The sequence below is a fragment of the Lutjanus erythropterus genome, chromosome 23 (genome assembly GCF_056507025.1).
Source record: "Lutjanus erythropterus isolate fLutEry1 chromosome 23, fLutEry1.hap2, whole genome shotgun sequence".
In the NCBI taxonomy this organism is placed as follows: domain Eukaryota; kingdom Metazoa; phylum Chordata; class Actinopteri; order Lutjaniformes; family Lutjanidae; genus Lutjanus; species Lutjanus erythropterus.
In genome coordinates, this window is record NC_139339.1 from 28175793 (window position 1) to 28196095 (window position 20303).

General features: G+C 38.7%; 1 long non-coding RNA gene and 2 pseudogenes across 1 annotated transcript; 1 reads left to right on the plus strand and 2 right to left on the minus strand.

The window, feature by feature from the left end:
- Positions 1 to 2346: 2346 nt before the first annotated feature.
- Positions 2347 to 3014, minus strand: LOC146306328 (uncharacterized). The gene is made up of 2 exons (XR_014769111.1): positions 2933 to 3014; positions 2347 to 2743 (listed from the first exon to the last, which is right to left on the minus strand). It is a non-coding gene; the product is annotated as an uncharacterized LOC146306328 (long non-coding RNA).
- A 754-nt stretch (positions 3015 to 3768) lies between these two features.
- Positions 3769 to 7906, plus strand: LOC146306329 (uncharacterized; annotated as a pseudogene).
- Positions 7907 to 8930: 1024 nt separating this feature from the next.
- LOC146306330 (uncharacterized) lies at positions 8931 to 14175 on the minus strand (annotated as a pseudogene).
- Positions 14176 to 20303: the final 6128 nt, after the last annotated feature.

A 20303-nucleotide genomic window follows, 5' to 3' on the forward strand; every position in this document is an offset into this window, starting at 1 on the left:
GTGTACTCACTTGTGTTGCCAGCTATTTAGACATTAATGGCTGTGTGTTTTGTAGAATTTGTAGAACAATGACAATTACACTTAGACTAAAAATGAGAACAAAATGACCAAAATAAAAAATGAACATGAAGAAAAAATGTTTTGTATCTTATAAATAATTCCTGGTGAATCGATTGTTGCATTTAAAAATATTGGTAATTTGCAACCCTAATTTGGAGTGGTGACTGTGACATCAACGGTTAAAAGTAACTAATACCCCAAGTAGTTTTTATTTAAGTTTATTTCGAACACTAGTACTTTTACTTGTAATTGAGTATTATTTTAGTAATGCAACTGTACTTGTACTTGGTCACAGATTTTCAGTCGTCTGATTATAACAGAAACAAAACTACTCCACACTGCAAATTGGAACACAAAGACAAAAGCACAGATGAAAATTCAGACAGACAGTAAAGTGTGGCAGATTACCTGAGCACAGTGACTCACTGTAAACAAGGAGCTACGCTGACAAAGTACAGACTCACAGCCCAGAAAAATCATGGCTGCCCAAAGAGGAGTGCTTCTGCCAGCTGTGCAAAGAAGAAAAAGTAGAAACAGAGCTGTGTTTTCTGACAAAATTCACAAAACTCCAGCCCGTCTGAACCGAATGTTTCCCTAAGTTTAAACAGATCCTGAGGACATACAGAGAGCTGTAATGTAGCAGCAGAATATGTCTCCAACTGCAACACTGTGAGTTAGCGACAACCCCCAACACCTCTACACACACACACACACACACATACACACACGCATGTGATTTATTGTCAGTGTTATTACTGTTATTACTTTATTATTCCGATTATTATTCCTATCCCTGCTTGTGCTTTAATGCTACTGTAAAAGTATGTTTCATTACTTATAGCCTGTGTTTTATTTGTGTATTTTGTATTGTGAATATACTTTTGCAACACTGTATTTTGTCATGGTCAGATCAGAGCATGGCTCATAGAAATTAACTGAAAAGACAGCTCTGAAAAAACAGACGTTTGATGATGATGATGATGTAAATTTTTTGTTTGTAGTGTTAAAAATGTGGCCACACTGGCGATGTAGTGTTATGACCCAGGTCGTTACATCAATGTTTTTCCCCTCCTTGCCGGAGGGTGGTGTTATGTTACTATTTGTGCTCTTTCCTCAGCATGGGCGTCGGATGATGATTGGCTCTGAGGCTGAGGCTGCCTACTTGAAAATGGCACCTGCCGGCGTCGAAGCATCTCTCCTCTGTCTCCCGACTCCCAACCTGACCGTGCCACGCCGTCCTTTTGTGCCGTGCGGCCTGGAGAAGGCTGACGCTGTGGTTTATGTGTTGCCTGATGCAGATGTGAAAATACTGAACAGAGAGCAGTCCTGGTAGCAGTAGGGGTGAGAAGCCCGTTTATTTTGTAAATACCTTTTTTCTCCTGTTTATGTTAGGGAGGCAGGTAAGATACTTGTATTTCGGTTATTTTACTTTGAGATCTGTGTGGTATTGGTGTTTTTACTGAAGTAAAGGATGTGAATACTTTATCCAGTACAGCTAACCTGTCTGAAGATTTATCATCTTCCTCTGATTGTTGTTGCTTTATAATGTCAGCTGATCAGGTTCTCTTCTCAAAGTTGTTTATGGTGACTTCCCAGATTTTCCTCCAAGACTCCATTTTATCAGCTAATGCACTAAACTCTTCCAACTATCAACACATCTCAATCTGCTGTATTAATTATCAGCTGTACATTGAGCCAGTCACTCTCTGCTGAGGTTGACGATGTGTAAACCAGCAGCATTCAGATGAATGCTGAGGGCGCAGGTTCTGTGGCCCCACCAAGATTCTATCTCTTGTATGGAGAGGATCCAACTGCGCATGTACTTGTAGTGAGAGGAAATGGGCCAGAAACACGTGACCTATCTGTGACTTTGGATATTGTAAGATATTTTTTACAACACATTTTAGTACAGATTCTATGTTGTTGCTCATTTAAAGAAATATACAGTATATATTTTAAAGTAATTAAGTAAATAATTCTTCACTGAAGTTTTAGGATGTGGGGAGATGTGGGGCGGCACCCTAGTGCCCTCTATTGACCAGCCACCACTGGTCAGATGGAAACATTAAAATGTGAGTTGGAGCATCACACTGGGACTGGCTATGAAGTGGAGGCTTACCTTGGGCAGGGAGGCTTTGGTTTTGTATCCCAGTGCCGCAACACTCAAACAGGTGAGAGGGTGGCCATCAAGGTTAACAAAAGTCACCCCGATGTTCTTCGTATGGTAAAAACAGAAATTGCCATGCTGTCAGGGACCAAGCAGTGAGGCAATGAGGAGAACAGGAATTTGCTGAAAAGAGGGTTTTTATTTACCCAAAAAATAATGCCAGACAATATAAATCAAGAACTTAATAATTAGGTCTATAAAAGAGGTCAACAAAATATAACTATACTCAAAAATGACAGCAACAAAACTGTGTTAACTGAACAAACTGACCTAACAAAATGAAATGTGAGGGAACATATATACCGGCTTGGCCAAACCAACTAACACAAAAAGGGGAAAACAAAATGGTATCTACTAAAACTAATACACAGAAAAAACAAACTAAACCCAAAAACCCCCTCTGACACGGCTGCAGATGGTACGGCCTGATGAGCTGGCCACAGGATTTAACAGGTTCCACTCCTGTGCCACACCTTTTGCCCGTCCAGGAGGAAACCACCCCCACCAGCATGGTAACTCAAAAAGAAGAAAAAGAAAAATGATTAATACAACAGAAAATTACTAAATCTAACCTTACAGTGTGAAAATGTGTGCACTCCATTTAAACAGTGTAAAGCTAAAGGAAAATAAAGAAATTATAACTCAAATAAACTGTAGTGTGGACCTGAATTGTTTGGGGTGTGGTTGACTGCAAATTAAACTAACCTGTGCATTGAACAAAGAAGTGAGGTGAGTGTGCATGGTTTTACCCTCAACTGTCCATTTGTGTGGCCTTGGCCATCACACATGCTGAGTCGTCTGCACGGTTTGGATCTAGACACTTGTAACATCATCAAGTGGAAGGGATTTTTCTTTGACAAGGAGCAAATTTATCTCAACTTGGAACTCCTTGATCAAAGCCTGTGTGATTACTTACACCTTACATCATACATGTCTCAAAATAAACTTATTGGGGCAAAACACTGACAACAGCTCTCACTTAGAAAACACACATTGTCACTCATAACACACTGACCTAAAATCACTAACAGCAGGGAGCATTAAATGATAAGAATAATAACACATTTTCACTTCATTTGTTGTAATAAAGTATATGTGACAAGAATGAATCAGAAATGCTGTTTCCTCGTTTAATCTTTGCATATAGTAATTTACTAGTGAAAAATAAAAGCTTTGTCTCTTTGGTAATGAGACTAAAAGCAGGACAAGTTGCAGTATATAATAATATTCTGGTAAGATTTTCTACATAACGTCACTGTTGGGCAGAAACTTTGTATTTCCAAAACTGTTACTTTTCAGGAAATGAACAGTGAAAACTGTGTTTTTACCGAAAGCTGCTTAGTCAAAGTCAGTAGCTCTTTAGAAAATGTTTCAACAGTTATATATTTGTAAAAAACTCACACACAGACATAAAGGGTGACCAATAGCAATGATTTTCTGCAGATAAAAAGTGGTTTGCAGGTGGTGGACTATGATCGCAAAAAGAGTTTGGATTTTGGAAACATGGTCACCGACTGCATTTAGTGTGAAAACAACGATAAATGATCCACAGTTTGGTCCATGTAGACTTCTGTTTCACTGACTGTGTGGCAGAGATGGGAAGTAATGAAGTACAAATACTTCATTACTGTACATAAGTAGATTTTTCAGGTATCTGTACTTTACTTGAGTATTTATTTTTCTGACGACTTTTTACTTTTACTCCCTACATTTCAACACAAATACCTGTACTTTGTACTCCTTACATTCTCAAAACTGGCTCGTTACTTGTTTCAACCAGTGCAGATGACGACATGACGTAAAAGACGTAACAACACAGAGAGGGAAAATCAACCGCGGAGAGAAGGCGAGGCGAGTTGAGTGAGTGTACAGTTTGTGACAGAGAAAAACACCAGGAGCATCATGGACGAAGAAAGTGAAGCAGGAAACATTGCTGACAACAACGGAAATTTTAATTAATTTAGCACTTTCTGTAGGTCAGTTTACAATATTAGCAATGCTATGGGAACACGTTTTGATAGCATTAGCAGCACGCAGGCCTGAGCTAACACTAGCTAGCTAGCATCTAAAAAAAAAACCCAGATAACCCTCAATTCATTGCCATCGTGCCACTGTTGGGAGACGTTACTCTGCAGGGCTATCTGCCAGAGGTCCCTCTTGGGAAGGTTTAGGGTGAAATGGTGGTTTGGGTTATAAGAAATATGTTTTCTGGCAGAAAAGGCTAACGTCCCCTGTGTGCCACTAGTAGTCTATCTACGGCAACTCCTCCCAAAGAAAACATATATATAACAGTTGTAATTCTGTCCACTGAATTACTTTTCTCTTCTCTTTGTGTATATGTCACTCCTAGAGAAAGCACCTGAAAAGGTATAAGACCTCACTTCACCTACTTTGAAGAGGAACTCAACCTCAGATGAAGGCCCATCCAAACAACTTAAACTGTGGGAAACCAAAAGAGTGTCACAAAAAAGTGTGGATGATGCCATTATAAACTTTGTTGTTCAAGATCTGCACCCTCTCAGTATTGTCCAACAGCAGGGGTTTAAAACTCTAGTGCATCACCTACAACCAGATGTGGTTGTAATGTCCCGAGGTACCATGAAAGGCTGCCATGAGTGAGGTGGAGTTCATTGCTACCACTACTGATTGCTGGACAGCACACAGATGAAGTTTCATTGGTGTCACAGCACACTGGATAGAGCCTGAAACAATGGATAGATGCTCTGCTGCTCTAGCATGCAAAAAGCTTAAAGGATCACATACTTTTTCTGCACTTGCTGGTGCCCTTAATGACATACACACAGAGTACAACATCTGTGACAAGATTGTGCACACAACTACTAATTTTATTAAAGCTTTTTGAGTCTACTGAGAGCTGGATGAAAATAATACCACTTGAGGGGGCAAGGCCGAGTGAAACAGCAGAAAGAGAGAACAGTGAAGAAGAGGAAGAGGGGGAAAACGTTGCGGATCTTGAGTTTGTTGAAGCTGGAACCATGTTGGATGAAGATGATGGCCTGGAGTACCAACTGCCAAAGCATCACCGCTGTGCCTGCCACCTTCTGAACCTGGTGTGAACAGTTGATGCTTCAGAAGCAAATGCCAACACCATCTACAAGAGACTCTCTCGTTCAGCATTTTCAAAGTGCTGGAGTCTATGGAACAAAAGCGGTAGATCCACTGCAGCTTCAGAGATAATTGAAGAAAAATGCAAACTCCAGCTCTTGAGGCCAAATGAGACGAGATGGAATTCTCTCTTCCTGGCCGTGGAGAGGATTGTAAGGATCATGAGAGAAAAAGGAGAAGGAGCCATTATAGCTGTGTGCAGTGCGTTAAAAATTCCCATGTAAGTACCTGTCAAGTTCTTCTCTAAGCCTTTGTGCACTTCCCCACTTGAAAGGGTGAAGACCCCAACTCAGAGTTTTTAAACTGGATTTCACTCGAATGATGAAACAGTTTTTCCTTTTTTCTTCCTTTTATTTGAAGATAGTTCAGGTAGTTCGCTTAGTTCAGTTAATTCAGTTCATTCAGCATTTAGCTCATTCAGTTCATCATTTAGCAGTTCAGTTCAGGTGAAAAAGCCTCTAACAGAAAAAGAAAATGCAGAAAAAAGACAAATATTAAATACTGCATGTAAACATTTAAATCAGAGTAATGCAACCAAGTGCCACAGGTAAATAAACAAATAGATACATTCAAATATTCTTTCTATATACACAAGTGATTAAATTATATCAAATGCAAATGAACTTAAATGGTTCACAACAACCCATGTTTTAACACTGCATTTTAGCAGTTATTATAATTAATTATTTTAAATCAAAGTTATATTTCTCAAGTTTCTATTAAACAAATTAAAACTTCTCATATTTCAAATCATGCAACCATGCAGTGGTTTAAATTATGTAAACACCCATGAAATGTTTTAAATACAAAATGTTTTTAACTCTGAAATGTTTTTAACACCCATGAGTTGAAAAATGTACGATTTTGGTCAATCTATCAATTAGCAATTAAATGCATTCAATAACATTCATTCTTATCACAAGTAGCCCCTAAAGTGCCATGAAGAAAAAAAAAACTATATCGTGCGCACGAGATACTAAAACGTGCGCACGAGATATTAAAACGTGCACACGTTTAAGCTAAATCTTGTGCACGAGATAATAAAACATGCGCACGAGATCATAAAGGTCCCTTTGAAAAGTACTGTCTTCTGTGAAGTCTCCGTCGCTGTCTGAATGCAGACCCCTCTGGATCCAGCTCGGACAATATGACTCTTACTTCTTCTTTTTTAACTTTTAGGCCATTTTCTTGGCACTTGGTAAACATCCATTGATATCCATGTGTGATGCCCACTTAATGAATGTTGTTCATTTTGTTGTTGTGTATTATTTGTTTTGTTTGGGAAATGCTATGTTCATGTTGGGTCAAAGTAGATAACTGCAGTGTCGGCTTTGCGTCAGTGGGTGGCAGTGTGAGACCGTTGTTTGCACTGGTCTGTGGCCAGGACCGTTGCTCTGCTGGTTTCCTCTCATAGCAACAGAGGATCCAGTTGAGTCCAGTCGCGTCTTCCTGCCTCATCATTGTTCCTTGCATTACAGGACACACACATATAACTGTTCATGGGTGCCGCAGCCCGGTACCTGTAACACATGCATCTTCCCCAGATGCAGGACCTTCCTGGATGAAGTCAATAACACGGCCTAAATCTACATAGTCCTTCTGTCGGCTGAGCCTATTGTTCTTCAGTATGCGCAGCAAAGTACTCCTGGTGATGATTATCCTATGTCTCCTGGCAAGAGCAACAAGAATGTCATTATATGACATTCCTGTGAACATCTGAAGGGGTTACTACCGAGAGCCGTATGCATGGACAAGTCAAAGCTGGGAAATAATTGTATCTCGAGCGCACGTTTTAGAATCTCGTGTGCTTGATATAGTATCTCAAACGCATGTTTTAGTATCTCATGCGCACGATTTAGCTTAAACGTGTGCACGTTTTATTATCTCGTGCGCACATTTAAGTATCTCGTGCGCATGATTTACTATCTCATGCACACGTTTTCATATCTCGTGCGCTCATTTTACTATCTCGTGCGCACGATATATATTTTTTTTTCTGCAAGACACTTTAGGGGCTCCGTATCATTTCAAGCATTTTACACGGCAGGTAAATTATAGACACGCTCCCAAAGGGTCAGCACAATAGCCACGTGTTGCCGAGCAACCGACTCTGTGGCTAAGCTAGTGGTAGCAAACAATCGCTGTGATAGAGTCTGGCACAGTCTAGGCTTTTAGCCCTGCTAGTTTACCGGCTGCCTCTCTGATGTTTGTTGGCGTCTTCAGTGCACAAGGTTTGAGTAAGTTCTAACAGGCCATGCCAGCTCCTCGTTCACAATATGTGAAGACGGTGAGCCCATTTGCAAAGGCAGTTGATGTTCTTCAGGGACAGGCCAGTGTGGTACCCACAATAACACTACTCAAGACTAAACTCCAGCACCTTCGACTTTCCTCCAAGTTCTGTGGGCCTTTGGTAGATGCTCTTCAAGCAGGATTTGAAAGGCGTTTCAGGCAGATGCTCACGGATCCAGAGTTTTTGCTGCTGCCATTTTTGTCCCCAAGTTCAGGACGTGTTGGACAAGTGACGATGACATCCTAAAACTTGGTAAGTGCTAAAACATTTGCTTAATGCTTATTGAATATAATAGAGGAACGTTTTGAATCTGAACTATCCATAACATACTGGGTAGTTGTTTGTCATACAATAATGTAAAGTGAAAGTCACATTCATTTTTGCAAACAAAATCACAATCCTATGCTAATCATGTTTTGTGTTTCAAAAAATCATTTTACAAAACATGTTGGCATAAAAATATTGGGAGCACTTCACAATAAAGGTCAAATCATACACTTAAGTATGGCTAACTAATGCATGATTCATGAGTATGTAATGTCTGAATTAATGGTAGGACGTATCATGAATTAAATTCAATTAATGATCAAGTCACTATGACTTCATGTAATTAGTTCACACTCTCAATAGTTAACAAATATGTCACTTAGTTGGCACCTAGTAGTGAAGCACGATGGCAGTTGTGATTCAAACTGTGGTTGTACCTGAAACTTGTCCGCAGCCAGTCTTGCATACTCAGCCTATTTTATTTTATTTTATTTTTTTGTGTACATCCATGATGTACTTTTTTTTTGTTTCCATGCCAGCAACATGGCCAGAAGCATGATGTCATCCCATTTTATTGTTTCTGTAGCATAATACTACTTCTTCAGATCTTTATATATTATAATTTACATTACATAGTACATTGCATTTTACATTTACATTTTAACTGACCTGTTTTTCTTTAATAATGAACTCTAATTCCTGGTACTGTAAAGAATCAAAACCAGACATGAGCTTTAAACTGAAATGAATTAAACTTTTACATGATAATACTTGACCATAATTTGAGATATTTTATTGAAGGAAAAGAAGCAGAAATATGCATGAATTAGCTTTAAAATTAAGTGGACAAGAGTACATGACTAAGAGAAATTGTGTGAGACTTAGTTGGAGACTTATCCAGTGAAAAAATATGGTCCAACAGCAGTTTCACAAGGCTGACCAGTGACTTCCACCTCACACAGTGTGAGGTATTCTCGCCTTCCAGGAATCACAATGTTTATATAACGGCCTTCCATTCCATTACACACATAGGTTTTGGAGGTCCCATGTGAGGTAGACGTGATCACAGCACATCTGATGAAAAGAATTATGAGAAAGACAATGTTAACATAGATCATAGATCACACCAGATCCCTCCAGAAATTTCATGATACTGTTGACCCTTCCTAAGTCATGCCCCTTTTGACTCTGCTCCAATGAAATTGAGCCATCTTTGTATCTCAGCAACTTTCTCCTTTCCTATCTACGATATTTACATAAGCTATATGTTAGGTTTGTCTGTTTTGAAAAGGAAAGAAAAGTTTGAAGACATATGTGACCATATGTTGTTTGTACAGGAGAAGAAGAAAGATAACAAAGGTACCAAACTGGCTAAAAGGGTCATATGTTTGATGGTGCTGTTACCTGGGATTAGCATTGCCATTGTTATTGAGGGAATTTCCAATGCGTATCTCAGCACCATTGATCCTTCCTTCACAACAATCTCCTCTGTTGGTGATGGTCACAGTGTTGATTTTGTACGTCTTCAGGATGTCCAATCTCCACCATGGATCTTTATCACCCTGTGTGTGGCTGCAGGATCCCTGGCGCCAGTTGCTATCACGGTTTCCATCGACAGCTTTTTCAGGGACAGAATTCTTATACAAGGAGGACTGAATCACCTTTCCACCTTTAGCAATGTTTTTATCATCTGAACAAAGTCCTAAAATTAATAATTAAAGTTAGTTGAGGAAGGCACAGTATTATTACATGTCTTGATCTGATCAAAGTCGCTAAAGAACAGGCAGTCACATTTGATCGAACATTTACTGTGATGATCTGCTCAAAGACATCTAGTGGGTATTTAATATAGTGCAACTCACCAGTTGGAGTAGTCTTTTCACAAGGCTGACCAGTGACTTCCACCTCACACAGTGTGAGGTATTCTCGCCTTCCAGGAATCACAATGTTTATATAACGGCCTTCCATTCCATTACACACATAGGTTTTGGAGGTCCCATGTGCGGTAGGCTTGATCACAGCACATCTGATGAAAAGAATTATGAGAAAGACGATGTTAACGTACGAACACTGTGGATAGATCTCACCAAAAGTTTCATGATACTGTTGACCCTTCCTAAGTCATGCCCCTTTTGACTCTGCTCCAATGAAATTGAGCCATCTTTGTAACTCAGCAACTTTCTCCTTTCCTATCTACGATATTTACATAAGCTATATGTTAGGTTTGTCTGTTTTGAAAAGGAAAGAAAAGTTTGAAGACATATGTGACCATATGAAGTTTTTACAGGAGAAGAAGAAAGATAACAAAGGTACCAAATTGGCTAAAAGGGTCATATGTTTGATGGTGCTGTTACCTGGGATTAGCATTGCCATTGTTATTGAGGGAATTTCCAATGCGTATCTCAGCACCATTGATCCTTCCTTCACAACAATCTCCTCTGTTGGTGATGGTCACAGTGTTGATTTTATACGTCTTCAGGAGGTCCAGTCTCCACCATGGATCTTTATCATCCTGTGTGTGGCTGCAGGATCCCTGGCGCCAGTTGCTATCACGGTTTCCATCAACAGCTTTTTCAGGGACAGAATTCTTATACAAGGAGGACTGAATCACTTTTCCACCTTTAGCAATGTTTTTATCATCTGAACAAAGTCCTAAAATTAATAATTAAAGTTAGTTGAGGAAGGCACAGTATTATCACGTCTTGATCTGATCAAAGTCGCTAAAGAACAGGCAGTCACATTTGATCGAACATTTACTGTGATGATCTGCTCAAAGACATCTAGTGGGTATTTAATATAGTGCAACTCACCAGTTGGAGTAGTCTTTTCACAAGGCTGACCAGTGACTGCCACCTCACACAGTGTGAGGTATTCTCGCCTTCCAGGAATCACAATGTTTATATAACGGCCTTCCATTCCATTACACACATAGGTTTTGGAGGTCCCATGTGTGGTAGACGTGATCACAGCACATCTGATGAAAAGAATTATGAGAAAGACAATGTTAACGTACGAACACTGTGGATAGATCTCACCAAAAGTTTCATGATACTGTTGACCCTTCCTAAGTCACGCCCCTTTTGACTCTGCTCCAATGAAATTGAGCCATCTTTGTATCTTAGCAACTTTCTCCTTTCCTATCTACGATATTTATATAAGCTATATGTTAAGTTTGTCTGTTTTGAAAAGGAAAGAAAAGTTTGAAGACATATGTGACCATATGTTGTTTTTACAGGAGAAGAAGAAAGATAACAAAGGTACCAAACTGGCTAAAAGGGTCATATGTTTGATGGTGCTGTTACCTGGGATTAGCATTGCCATTGTTATTGAGGGAATTTCCAATGCGTATCTCAGCACCATTGATCCTTCCTTCACAACAATCTCCTCTGTTGGTGATGGTCACAGTGTTGATTTTGTACGTCTTCAGGAGGTCCAGTCTCCACCATGGATCTTTATCATCCTGTGTGTGGCTGCAGGATCCCTGGCGCCAGTTGCTATCACGGTTTCCATCAACAGCTTTTTCAGGGACAGAATTCTTATACAGGGAGGACTGAGTCACCTTTCCACCTTTAGCAATGTTTTTATCATCTGAACAAAGTCCTAAAATTCATAATAAAAGTTAGCTGAGGAAGGCACAATATTATTACATGTCTTGATCTGATCAAAGTCGCTAAAGAACAGGCAGTCACATTTGATCGAACATTTACTGTGATGATCTGCTCAAAGACATCTAGTGGGTATTTAATATAGTGCAACTCACCAGTTGGAGTAGTCTTTTCACAAGGCTGACCAGTGACTTCCACCTCACACAGTGTGAGGTATTCTCGCCTTCCAGGAATCACAATGTTTATATAACGGCCTTCCATTCCATTACACACATAGGTTTTGGAGGTCCCATGTGTGGTAGACGTGATCACAGCACATCTGATGAAAAGAATTATGAGAAAGACAATGTTAACATAGATCATAGATCACACCAGATCCCTCCAGAAATTTCATGACACTGTTGACCCTTCCTAAGTCACGCCCCTTTTGACTCTGCTCCAATGAAATTGAGCCATCTTTGTAACTCAGCAACTTTCTCCTTTCCTATTTTCCGATATTTTGATATACTATATGTTAGATTTGTCTGTTTTAAAAAGGAAAGAAAAGTTTGAAGACATATGTGACCATATGTTGTTTTTACAGGAGAAGAAGAAAGATAACAAAGGTACCAAACTGGCTAAAAGGGTCATATGTTTGATGGTGCTGTTACCTGGGATTAGCATTGCCATTGTTATTGAGGGAATTTCCAATGCGTATCTCAGCACCATTGATCCTTCCTTCACAACAATCTCCTCTGTTGGTGATGGTCACAGTGTTGATTTTGTACGTCTTCAGGAGGTCCAGTCTCCACCATGGATCTTTATCATCCTGTGTGTGGCTGCAGGATCCCTGGCGCCAGTTGCTATCACGGTTTCCATCAACAGCTTTTTCAGGGACAGAATTCTTATACAAGGAGGACTGAGTCACCTTTCCACCTTTAGCAATGTTTTTATCATCTGAACAAAGTCCTAAAATTAATAATTAAAGTTAGTTGAGGAAGGCACAATTTATTACATGTCTTGATCTGATCAAAGTCGCTAAAGAACAGGCAGTCACATTTGATCGAACATTTACTGTGATGATCTGCTCAAAGACATCTAGTGGGTATTTAATATAGTGCAACTCACCAGTTGGAGTAGTCTTTTCACAAGGCTGACCAGTGACTTCCACCTCACACAGTGTGAGGTATTCTCGCCTTCCAGGAATCACAATGTTTATATAACGGCCTTCCATTCCATTACACACATAGGTTTTGGAGGTCCCATGTGTGGTAGACGTGATCACAGCACATCTGATGAAAAGAATTATGAGAAAGACAATGTTAACATAGATCATAGATCACACCAGATCCCTCCAGAAATTTCATGACACTGTTGACCCTTCCTAAGTCACGCCCCTTTTGACTCTGCTCCAATGAAATTGAGCCATCTTTGTAACTCAGCAACTTTCTCCTTTCCTATTTTCCGATATTTAGATATACTATATGTTAGATTTGTCTGTTTTAAAAAGGAAAGAAAAGTTTGAAGACATATGTGACCATATTTTGTTTTTACAGGAGAAGAAGAAAGATAACAAAGGTACCAAACTGGCTAAAAGGGTCATATGTTTGATGGTGCTGTTACCTGGGATTAGCATTGCCATTGTTATTGAGGGAATTTCCAATGCGTATCTCAGCACCATTGATCCTTCCTTCACAACAATCTCCTCTGTTGGTGATGGTCACAGTGTTGATTTTATACGTCTTCAGGATGTCCAGTCTCCACCATGGATCTTTATCATCCTGTGTGTGACTGCAGGATCTGTGGCGCCAGTTGCTATCACGGTTTCCATCAACAGCTTTTTCAGGGACAGAATTCTTATACAGGGAGGACTGAGTCACCTTTCCACCTTTAGCAATATTCTTAGAAACTAGACAAAGTTATAAAATTGTTAATAAAGATAGAATGAAAGAGGATTTATTTACTGATTTTATCAAAAGTACTCTCTACAGCAGGGGTGTCAAACTCATTTTGGTTCAGGGGCCACATACAGCCCAATTTGATCTCAAGTGGGCCAGACCAGTAAAATTGTGAAAGTAAAAGTGTCTGTACTGTACGTGTGTGTATGGAGGAGCTGCATTGACGCAGAGAGGAGAGATGCTGCAGCCATGTGATAATAAATTACATCAAAATTTAAATGTTGCTGCTCATCAATACTCTGGTCTTTAATAACCCCCACATGTGAAACACAGTGTGCTGTACAGTTGTTTGGATTTAAACGGATTTTTGTAATTAAAATACTCGAATTATTCTAGGAAGCTTTTCGACCCTAAAATGAATGTATTCTCTGTAATTTTCACACTTTGCAAAGTCATCCCGCAGGCCAGACTGGACCCTCTGGCGGCCGGTTTTGGCCCGTGGGCCATACGTTTGACACCCCTGCTCTACAGTAAAAAAAATAATAATAATTGGAGGTGCAAAAATATTCTGCTTGTCTATATGATACAGATTTGTGTGTGTGTGTGTGTGTGTGTGTGTGTGTGTTTCTTTGCCTATTTTTGTTAGAGTGAACCGAGCCCTTAAAGATGCATCTCATTTGTTTACGATTTGATTAAACCAGTTTAAAGAATAATCTCACCAACAAGGCCATTTGTCTGTCCTAGAACAGCCAAAACGACAAAGACCAGAGTCAGAGTCATCATCCTGTGGAGAAAGTCACATTTCTACAGACCACTGATGTTATTAAACCTTAATTTAAACATCTATGCATTTATACATATACACAGTACACAAGTACATTTCAAAAATTGTTACTTCACAAGTTTCATAATTTGAACATCAGAGAGGAAGCCCTGCCTTTACATCCCATTTTCATCTTTACGCTGAAATCTAGCAAGTGTGGACTTTTCTTGCCCCACACCATCATCCCCCTCCATAGATCATGAAGCGCTTCAAACATTAAGTGCCTGGTAAATTTCTGGACAAAGGGTGTAACACAAAGCTTCCATCTTTTTAAGTGTTAGTTTATGTTTTCTGTTTGGATTACACCAGAAGTGGGTCACATTTTCTGCATTTAATAGTTTTTTCTAAATGTACTGCCTCCTCAGTTTATTGTATGTGTGGAAACAGTGAATACAGAACAGAAGTTAGTAGAAAAATGCAAGTCGGAACTGAATTGGACCATTATAAGCAAGAGTTCCTTTAAAAAAGTCTAAAATGAAAACTTGGTCCATTTACTTACACTTTGTCTCTGTAAGTCTCTGAGCATTTAACTTAATATTACAGTGATAATACAGATGTTTTCAAACATCTGTTTAGAGCACATCATGTCTAAATGTGTACAGGTAATGTGCTCTGTACCCTAAATCAAGGTCCCCAATATGAATATGAAAAAGAAAAAAAGATGATGACCATAAGAACAACAGGAAAGTAACGATATAAAAAAGTTTCTTTCTACCATGACAACAATCTTTACCAGGTCAAACATTTAAAAAAACTATCACTAGACTACCAGTATATATTGGTCACATGCATTTTTTTTGTTATATACCCTTATTTTAACATTTGAAATAAGACTTTCCTTCTCTCTTGCTCTGTGCTGAATTGTGCAAAGCAGAATTTCTGGCAGCTTGTCTTTATTAATATCAGAGATGTTTAAGGACTGTCTCACAAAACCTTCACCCTCGGTCAGAAAATTAATATAGCTTCATCATCTGTAATACTAATAAAGTATAACCCAAGTACAGTGATGATTATTGTCACTTAGTCCTGCTATTGGACTATTTGTTGATGAATGAGTAGCATCAAATATTCTATTCATTCAAATTTATTATTACCCTCACATTTTCACATTTGAAACATTATAATAACCAACTGCAAAAAATGAAATTAAATATGGGAGAAAATAAAAGAAAGCTGTCATCAGTCAGTAATTCTACCAAAGACCTACCTCTCTCAGTCTCCTGGAAGTATCTGTGATGTGCATATCTGCACAGAGAGCAACTCTTTTATATTTTTTTGTAGAGTTACTGTTTGATTAAGGAACATCCTGGTCAAATATAACAGTTTTGATTTTCACACCTCACCCAACCATGTTTGATCACATGTTTATGTCCTCTTATTTTAAAAAGGCATGCATGTATTTGTGATGTGTGTGTGTGTGTGTGTGTGTGTGTGTGTGTGTGTGTGTGTGTGTGTGCGCGCGCGTGTGTGTGTGCGTGTGTTGTTTCTGGCTTATTTGCTGGCCATGTGTTCATCTTTTAAATTCCCGCTGGAAACTTTTTCTTTGTGTTGTCCATGTCTGGTTGTGTTCTCTGCATTTTGCTGTACTTGTTTTGTTATATTTTCTTCATTTGTTTGTCTTTTGTCTATTTCCATGTGTTTTCTTTAGTTTCAGCTTGTTGATTTCTCAGTGTCACCGTAGTTTTAGTATACTAACCTTATCTGCTTTACCTCTACTTTAACAAAACAATATTTTCTTGTCTTTAACCACAATAAGATCAGATACAGAAACAAATCATTTTAACAGATTTTTTTCTGATAGGCCTGGGTGTAATGCCTGTAGTCATATTGTAATTTTGTTTGGCAAAGAACAAGGAAATAATGAGATAGGCAACAGTTGCATAGGCACTGATGTCATGGTGAAAATGTTAGTCAGTACTCAGGATTTTATTAAGCAGACGTTGTACATAACTTGCACAGTACAGACCTATTAGTCCAATCTTCTATGATACACATAGCTACAAGCACTACCACCTGCAAAAAACACAAAACACACACCTTCTGCATTTGTTTCTACAGGGATTTTTGAGGTGGCTTTTATGTTTTTGTTGTATCTTTAGTATGGCACACCATTCACTGGTTCGTTCATGCATGACAAAGTCAGTTTAATTTGTCCACTGATGCAAAGACAACCGGATAACTGAACAACCTTTTTCTGAAAGGCGTAGCAACTACCAACAACACAGACGAGAAGAAAGAACAATCAACACTTCTTTGGAAATACACCGCTCCTCTCACTTTGCTCATGGTCACTTTGCCCCTCCCCCTCCTCTCCTGCTATGCTGTGAGTTGTTGCCTTCGTGCAGTTACACGACTCAGCAGAGGCGCTGCTGGCTGTATGATGGCAGAGAGGAAGAGGAGCGCAGTTTGGAGTTATTTTACAGTTGCAGACAAAACTACTGCAAGCTGAAAGAATTTTCTCAAAGGCAGGACAGTAAGTAAGTCAGAAAAGAAGTGCAATAAAAGGGAAAAATGTAAACGTTATTGTTTCTGAACAAAAACCTATGAATCTGTAGTTCTCAGCATGGGGACAGGGCCCAAAAGGGGACCTCAGGGAATAATTCCTTGGACACAGGAGGACTTTGGGGGTTAGGGGGTCGTGAATGAGAGTCAATAGCAGTTTTTGCTTTTCTTTAGCACTTTTTTTTAATTTGCACTATTGACTTTATTTTTCACAAACAATTGTGTATAATGAAAGGGAATTTTTTTTTTGTTATTTTGTTATATTGTTTATGAACAAAAACTGAACTAAACTGAACTGAAAAAGTAAAATTTAAATTTAAAACATTTCTCAGTCCTCGGTTCTCCAGTAATAATTTTGTGCAGATTTCATTTGCAAATTGAGTTTGTTGATAAAATTGCAAATATTGAGTTAGTTAATACAAAGTATTTTTATTTGCTTGTGTTTTATTATGATCATAATCATGATCAACTAATTAAAGGAAAAATCATAAATTCATTCAATGATCATGAAAATTCAAAATTTGCACATTGATGATGCATTCACTTCATGAACTATGACGCTTTGCTCTCCCCTACACAAAAGAAGTAGGGCTGAAGGATTTATCGTTTTCCGATCGAAATTGCGATTTCAGACAACGCGATCACGTGATCGCCAAAGCTGCGGTTTTTTGCAGTGCTCCTGAGGGCTGTACTACGAAGCAATCTCAACACAGCCAGGCTTTCTTTGTATGATCTGGATCAACAAAGCCTAAAACTGCAATCAGAGATAACGGGTATCATGATGGTGGTTATCAACTCACTTTCTTAATCCAGGCTTTCGTCTTCAAACTCTGTGCGCGCTCACATAAAAGGGGCGTTTGTTGCTCATTTCACTCTTCTTCCGCATGAAATGAAGCGATCGCGAGCCACTTACTTAAGTCAAAATTATCAAGTTGTTATAATTATGAGCTGTGGAAAGTATACTAAATACATTACGGCAAAAAACAACATTGTTGCTGCAAATAAAGCAGGAGAAGAAGAATGATGTCAGAAAATGACTGATGGACTAAATGCGGTCTTAATGCTGCCGTTTATTCTAACATGAAAACCGCACATTAAACAATAAAACTCCATACAGCAGATTTAAACATGATGAAGTCTGTCTGACACTGTCCTATGATGACAGAGACGTGGACATCACTGAAGTTTTTGGCTAAACGAACGTAAGATGAGTGTAACTGATTTAAGATTGTCCGTGATAAATGATGATGAATTTTCTGATCAGTGATCTGAGCTGCAATATCACAAAGACAAAACAGATAACAGTAAAAAGTATTCAAAGTGTCTGTAGTTGCTTCATCATTATTTTACTGTGTGGATTATATACGATGTAAATTTAAAGTGTTAATATGATCTGGAGCAAACGGGAAAAATGACTCTGCATCACCAAACGGAGGTTACCATCATGACAGCGCGATGTATACCGTTTGTGCCGCTGTTTCATTTTTACATTATATGGATTCGTTCTGTGATATAACGAACATACAGCTCAGCAGCTTTTCATTTTTAATGTCTTCCCTCAGTTTAAAAGCTATATCGCTCATAAACAACCTTGTTAGGACAATTATAAGTTAAAGAACGGCGTGTTTTACTGACGATTTAATCATAAACTCTGAACATAACCTGCTGCCGACCAGGTTATGAGTTTAGCATATATTACCACGGTGATCTAGCAGGTTAAAAGAGAGCCACTTTTGTGACGCTGAAAACCCTGGATTTAGACTCAACATAGCTCGCTAACCCATTTATCTCGCTTCGTAGTTACACTCCTCTGACGTGCATCACAACCGACAATGCAGCGAACGTCATATGGAACTTAATGAATGGACCAGACCAGTGTGTGTGTGTGTGTGTGTGTGTGTGTGTGTGTGTGTGTTTGTTTATTAATTTATTTATTTATATGGATTTAATGTGATGATGTGTGCGAATTGTCTTCAGTATAGTCAGTAGTTTTTCTCTTAATGTTATTTTTCTTTGAAGCCCTCACAAATACCTAGTTTGAATAATTAATAATGATTGTAAATGTTACTATACATTGTGAATATTGCACTGAAGCTTGATTTGAAGAAAAAATCGTGAATCGAATTGAAATCGCAATATCTGCCAGAAAAATCGCAATTAGAGCTTTTCCTAAAATCGTTCAGCCCTAAAAAGTAGATACGCTGCTTTTCTAAGTAAAAAGTATTGGTATCGGTATCAGCAATGCTGGCCCTGTATTTACTTGGTATCGGATCAATACCAAATTTTGCAGTATCGCACACCCCTAGCTGGCATCAGGGCCAAGGAAGAAGTCGAAGAAGTAGATAAAAATTCTTTAGTATGTGGTTTCTTTGGAGAACATGCCTGACAGAGCTGCATCGTGAAAGACAGTTTCAGAGAACCAGTCTAAATGCTGATGGTGTCAGTATTCTATTGGTTTTACACTGTGAAATCAACATTTACTTCATAATTATAAGTTAAAGCCAAACACTTGTCTGTTGAGAGTTTATCAGTTTGTAAAGATGATTTGTGCATCCACCCTGTGATTCGGATCTGCTCCAAAAGTTTATGGGTTCTTTCTTTGGCTCATGCTACACCTCTCCATCAAGTTTCATGACAATCAGACCTGTAGTTGTCCCATAATCCTGCTGCTGAACAGAAAAAATGGCACTGAAAACATAACTTCCTGGTGGAACTGCCAAATTTTAAACAAATTTAAATTTCTTTAGGTCAAAATCTGACTGTCTCAAGTATGAGTATAATGGGAAACCCCATTATCAGAACAGGATGGTTAGACCTTATGTTACCAAACCTGAACTCTGGTCTGGGATTTTGCAGAACGTTTCTCTGTTGATGCCTTGTCTGCCAACAGAGTTGAAATACAGCCTCATTATTACACTAATTTACAGATCCATAAGATGTTCCCACGTTCTCAGGAAGAGTTCCCCCTCACTTTTTAAAGTGTAAGTAAGTTGATCCAGTTTCAATTGTTCGATATTTGTTTGAACAAATTAAATGTTGGAGGTCTTTGTTGTTTCCATTTGAGCAAAATGCACATCTTTGCTACGTATGATATTATGTAATCCTCAAATAGTTTCAGTTTTCTCCATTCCCAGAAACTATGGATGAAAGCTGTGGGAAGCTGAGTGTTGTAAATTACATGAGTGGATGAAGGTCATTTATATTATATTATTAATAAATGGTAAAGAGGTCGATGAGATTAAAAGACAAAGTACCCAACTAATCAGGCCTTTTCTCTGGGCAGCCCAGTAGTACAACTGGGCTGATCCAGTCCACCTCTCTCTTTAGACTTAGTTCAAGTGTTGAAAGCTATTTTGGGTGAGATGTTCTTCCAAATAAAGGAGCTTATTGATCTGTTTATGGATTTAAAAAATGCTTTGTCTAAATAAAAGGGAAGTGACTGGAAGAAATAACTGAAATGTGGCAGTATAGTTCATTTTGTAGTCTGATATCCTTCCAAATTTGTTGATGAGATCTAACACTGCTGGAATTGACCCCTCTGGGCTGGTTGAGTACAATCATACAATGAGATTCTATTTTCCCAATT